Source organism: Amblyomma maculatum, chromosome 4, assembly GCF_055883805.1.
Source record: "Amblyomma maculatum isolate TAMU_Amacu chromosome 4, ASM5588380v1, whole genome shotgun sequence".
NCBI lineage: Eukaryota > Metazoa > Arthropoda > Arachnida > Ixodida > Ixodidae > Amblyomma > Amblyomma maculatum.
This window is the reverse complement of record NC_139347.1, coordinates 112,529,813-112,535,959: the sequence shown is the minus strand read 5'-3', so window position 1 is coordinate 112,535,959 and position 6,147 is coordinate 112,529,813.

Genomic DNA, 6,147 nt, shown 5'->3' with positions numbered 1-6,147 from the left:
ATATAATACATCAACTTGAAAGACAATTGTACTTTTCAGCCTACATACATTAATGCGGCATTTATAATTGCGCAGTTAATCTTTCTGAGGAATTTATAATGGAGTAAACCTGTTAATGGCTTTTCAGAGAGACGCATTGGATAGTGCATTGTCCTGTGTAGAATCTTGCTCAGCTTTTTATTGCTTTAAAAGTTCTTTTGATTATGCTGCAGGTATCAGCCGCGTTGAATTACCTTCCTTTGTTATGGCGTCATGATTTTTATTTATGGCTAGCTACCTGGCAACTTTCCTTAGCGGCATGTGCATAGGGTATATAAACAATGATTTAGAAGCTATTAAAATATATTTTTGCGCTCATTACTGGCCGTAGCGCAGCAGGCCCATGATATCTTGATGTATGCGCTTCATGCAGCCGCATACCTTTACTATTTATTCCTCGAGGAAGATGCGAATAGTATGGAAAACTCTAACAATAAAATGCGCCCGATCCGCGAACATGAAGGCAAAGACAAAGGCTTTCTTAAGCGACGCATAAAAAGATAGCGAACAGGCACTAACATCCAGGAAAACATGGTTCAGTTTTGTCAGTATGAAACAATAACGTTTCGTTCAGATAACTGATTAGAAAGCGAAATTAACAAAACGATAGCTGTGGTTTATCTTGTGGTTAAACCTAGAGTTACGCGAGAGCTATCTGCTTAGTTACGCTTAGGTTCGGCTTGAAAGTAAAGACATGGGGTTTGCACATAGTAGTAAGGTTTCAGCTTTATTTACGGAATAGGGGCACTTTTGACCACTAAAGTGCGATGAGATGAAAGCTCTACCGTGCAGTGGTCCATAGCCCTCCACAACGGCACCTCTTCTTTTTTTGTTTTCACTCCCACCTTTGCGATGAAGAGATAGCGTAAGCTACCAACAAACATAGAACGCTCCGCTTTAACTGAGCCGCATGAACGTTCTTGCGTGGCCTAGGGATAAAGTAAATGCAAGGGTTTGGCAGGCTGATGGTCATATCACCTTCCCATATGAGAGTCTTACGTTAGAAACAAACGTAATGTCAGGAAGCCCTACGCCCATTTAGTAATCGGCCATGTCAGCTGCCAGCTATCGCCTCCCAATTCTTTTTCTTCTGCCTTGATAATTGGCACATATCCACGAAGGGGGATTGGCCAGGGTTCAGTGTGGACTGCCAAATCTGCTACATAAACTGAATTAGTGCATTAAAGTAATTGATAACTGAACAATAACTTCTTCTTTCTTCGCTCTTCGGACAGGCACAGATATGCACCGGAGAGGCACGAGCAGGCACGGCGAAACGGCAAATTTGCCCCAATGTAGCTCTCGCTACAAAACAACAAGTTAACGCATCTTGGATCCTTACCCGGAATTCTACAGGCATAATATGCTAATTGATTCTTGTACTTTCTATCGCCCAATATATGTTTTTTTTTACGCAGATGAAACATTTTTGTGATTACATTTGCGACTGTTCTTTATAGTTCTCTTATGTTTTTCATAACAAAGCCCTTAATTTTTCCTGTATTTATTTGCTTACTATCTAAATGATGACTTCAAATTTGGCGCTTTTGATTTCATAGGTAGCGCAAGACTGATATCACGCAGCTGTCATCCTCCATGTTAGATGACATTAGCACGTGACAGTCGCGGGTTCGCAGCACATTTTACATCCATCGCTATGAATCAAGTTGGCGATGGTGAACACTTTCAAGGATATGTTATACTAGCATAAATACATAGCCAAAGTAAAAGATTGAACAGCCGTCATCATAGCTATGAAGATATAACACCGGGCTGGAAATTCACAAGTCATATATTTGGATCCCACATCCACCTTGTCGGTGTTCTTTTTTCTACTTTTTAGTAAAATATCTCTGTGATAAACTACTATTTTACAATGAATAAGAAAAGAATAACATAAGCTTTTGTTGGCATCCGTTGCTGTCGGCTCTTTTTATGTAAAATACAGCGAAGTTGTTCTGGTTTAGTTTGGTTTGTGGGGGTCAACTTTCCAAAGCGAATCAACCTTTGAGAGACGCCGTAGTGGAGGACTGCGGTAATATCGATGACCTGAAGTTCTTTAAAGTGCATTTACATCGCACAGCAGACGGGCGTCTTGCTTTTAGTCTGCAGTGAAAAAGCGGCCGCGAGGCCGGCTTTCGATCCCGCGTCATTGGGAACAGTAGTTGAGCGCCGTAACCACTGCGCCACCCCGGCGGCGGGAAGTTGTTCTCATCTATGAACAATAAATACATGATGGTATTGTAGTGTTCATGTGGCCTCCGCAATTAGCTTCTTGCCGTAGCGCCTAACGTGGTTCCTTGCAAACATTTCAATAAAACTCCCTATGCTATAGCAAGCGGCAAATAAGAAGCAAAGATCGCAGCGTATCGTCTCTGCCTATGACGTCATATGGCTACCCTCCTGTAGCGACAATTAGCGCATGCTTCCTGGAATGAGGTAGAATAAACAGGAGGTTTGAAAATGACAGCAGAAAAAACAGTGCCTCTCACAATGGCAGCTGTTACATTTTTTCGCTTTCCTAAACACTCTTTTTAAGATTTGCTTTCCTAAACTTTCTTTAGCTGACGCACGTAAATTTTCGGCGCAGAGCTATCGCAAATACGTGTATGTCTTAGCAACGTTGGTCGCCCCATATTCCCTGCATCTCCCCATTTCATGTAGCTTCAACATATTTTTACTGTGCTTGCAGACGGATAAAATGTTTTAGCTGTGGTTTAACTATGGTAAAGCCTAATGGTGTAGCGAAAGCTACGGGTCTCTGGCTACGCTAAGGTTCAAATTATGGGGCAGCACACAGCTTAGCAACGGCCTAAAGTTTATATATCTCAATTAAGACGCTCCAATGATCACTAAAATAGTGAGAACTGCTTCCACTCGCTCAATTACATGGCTTGAACATGCAGTGCTTCACTGTAGCAGCAAGTTTAGGCTACTTCCCCACCGCACACACTTCCAAACGGATTGCCTGTGGAACGACGGTAAAACTCCCTAGTAAAAGATAAACTGCCTCATCCGAATGTCAAAATTCACTTTTCGTGAATGGTTAAACACTTCGTCCCATGAAATGTTCTTCTAGGCAGTCAAACGTGCCCGTCTTGCTGCGTCACTCATACGTCCCTTTTCCAACCACTCGGCACGCTGTTCTTCATTTTCCTCGGTCCACCGCCTCCTCTTGTTTTCATTCCGCATGCAGCAGTGACTTCGGCCTGGGCAGCAGCACTTCCCGCCTCGCCTCCTATAATTGAAGCTAGACGGGCCTGCCTTTCGGCGTCCTGTCGTTGCCGCCTTTCCAATAGCTCGGTACGCTTTTCTTCGCTTTCCTCAGCCCGCCTCCACCTGTTGTTTTCATTCCGTCGTGAAGCAGTGGCTTCGGCCTGAGCAGCCGTACTCAACGCCTCGTCTCCTATCATACTTTTACTTGTAGTGCTTCTCCTTCCCGGCACACGTTGCCACGGTGCCACGCCGACGGCTTGAAGACCTATCGCAGTGTTATTGTTGTTGTTGCCGACCTATTTATTCTGGTTCTTCTTGTTCTCCTTCATGGCATACGGGACGCGGTGCCACTGTCCCGCGCCGAAGGATTGAATACCTAGCGCAGTGTTATTGTTATTGTCCTCTTCATTCTTGTTCTTGTTGTTCTCCTTCCCGGCATACGACACAAGGGGTAGATAGACAAGGATAAAAGAGGACCTGGCTTCCGTACCCGCGAAGAGCCACATCTAAGAGGCATCCCTGCAAGCGACTCCATTGGTAATGAAGGGCGGACTATGATGAGAGACAGCAGCATGTCGGTGGCTAGCATGCAGGACTGGGGACATATTGGCAGGAAGAGGAAGTATACGGAGGTTTGTGGCCTCTGGACGGAAAGGAGTTGGTAGAGGGACTGACTAGATCGGAGAAATGTTAGCCTGGTTTAGAAGCCAGCGTCCTTGAACTGTGCCGGTGAGGCGAGCTATCTGTCGGTCACGGTGAAGGGAAAGGAGACTGCGAAGAGGATGGTGGCATCAAACTTATCGATGGAAGTGGTTATGGGAATACAAAGAGCAGCTTTATAAAGGCTGTGAAGAGCTGTTGCAAGTGTGTCTAGCTGGCCCTACGTGAATGAAAGATATGATATAAAGTAGAGCAATTTGTTAGGAGCCAGCGTCTGAGCCAGTCGAAAGGCGTTAGTTTCCCTCAGGCCAGAGAACCGTCTCACAACTCGGCGAAGTAAATGGGTTACGGACTGACAGGTAGCAACAGCCGCATAGAGAGCCCGGACATTTTTAGTGGCCTGCAGAGGCATGACAAGAATGCGGTAGTGAGATACTTTGGGGATTGGGGAACCGCCCAAGGTAAGAGATATCAGTGAGCGGTGAGCTCGTTGATAACAAGAGTGAGTCAAAAGTAGGAGCTCTGACTTCTCGGGCATGGGAGACAGGCCTGAATTGTCAAGAAAGCAAGAAATGATATCACCACCCTGCTGAATGCCGCCTCCAACGTGACCAGGACATCCGCGTGAGCACCCCAGTGTGATGTCGTCGGTGTAAAAAAAGGTGCTGAAGATCGGGAATAGACGATAACTGAACCGCGAGAGGAGCCATGGCGATAATAAAAAGGGTGAGTGAAAGAATGGCACCGTGCGGGGTACCCCAGGTGCAACGGTAGGGTGTAGAATGGAAGTTCAATGCTCGGAAACGGGCTAGAAAGAAAAGCTTGTATGTAGTTATATACACAAGAATGTTGAATTGGGCGAGTTGGTGTATTTGCATTTTAGGAAACGTAGCGCAAAGAAGACAAGGACAAAATGAGTTATATACATGCGGGAGCCGCAACCTGTGCTGGAAAGGCAGGTAAGAATATGGTCATGGGAGACGCAATCGAATACCTTGCCGACATCGACTGTGACCAGGGCGTGAAGCTGAGAGCTGTCACAGGTGAAGAAAGTATGCTGATGTATGAGGAAAAGGTCCTGTGCAGATACGCAAGAAGGAAAACCAATTAGGGTATGAGGGCGCGAGTCCGAAACGTCCAAATGCCTATTAAGCCTAGTGAGCGCCATTCTTTCTATAGTCTTGCGGACACAGGAGGTCACCGAAATGGGCAAGAGATTTGAAAGGGCTGGAGACTTAACAAGTTTAGGAATGAGAGAAATAAGTGAGGAAGTCTAGGACGATGGCAGAGAGATTTCTTCCCAGGCGGTGTTAGAGAGGTTGAGAAGGTGCTCTTTTGCATTATCGGGAAGATTGCGAAGAGTGGTGTGATTCCATCTTCCCCGGGAGCCGACCGAGTGGCGTTAGCAAGAAGTGCAGCTTCAAGGTCGCGCAGTGTAAAAGGGGCATTGATGTCATTGCTTGCACAGCCGGTGTATTAAAGGTAACGGGGGGACAAAGGGGGCGGGATATAAATATCTGCAACGGTTTTGAAAACCTTATCATGAGACTTTGTGGCTAGGGCTTTAGCAAGAGCCGGGGCAGAGGCAGGGGTGGCACCAAGAAGGATTCGAAAGAGTCCAGGGGGATTTTGTATGGTGCGCCCTGTCAAGATTGTTGCATGGGGTATTCCGACGAGAATCCTGAAGCGTAGCACAATATGTCACGATATCGTTTCGCAATTTTGAAAGCATGGTCTGCAGTTGGATGTTGCGGGGCTGCAGTCTTACTGTTCGGAGAAGCTTTTTGCGACGCTTCCATAGCCTAATGAGATGGGGGTCGGGGTCAGAAGTGGGATATGCAGCGGTCTCCGTGCGAGTAGAGGATGAAGCCGCTTGGAGAAGGTCTTAGTCCACTCCTCATAGGACGTGAAGGAGGCAGAGGAGAGGAGACAGCCAAAAGGCCTTCCAGTCAGTATGTCGAATGTGCCGCTTGTGGGTGGGTATCCGAAGAGGGACGGAGATGAAAATAATCTAGTGGTCACTAAGAAAGATATCGACAGTGGCTGACCACTGAGGTGATATAGGACAAGAACAGTAAGTGAGGTCAGGGGTAGTGCGTTGGGAGAAGGTGCCCGCCCTAGTGGGTACTTCAGGGGTGTTGAGGAGAGGTAGGTGAGCTTGCTGGGTCATGGAGTGGAGTAGGCGGCTGGCACGAAAGGTCTGCGGATAGCCCCACAGTGTGTGCGGTGCAT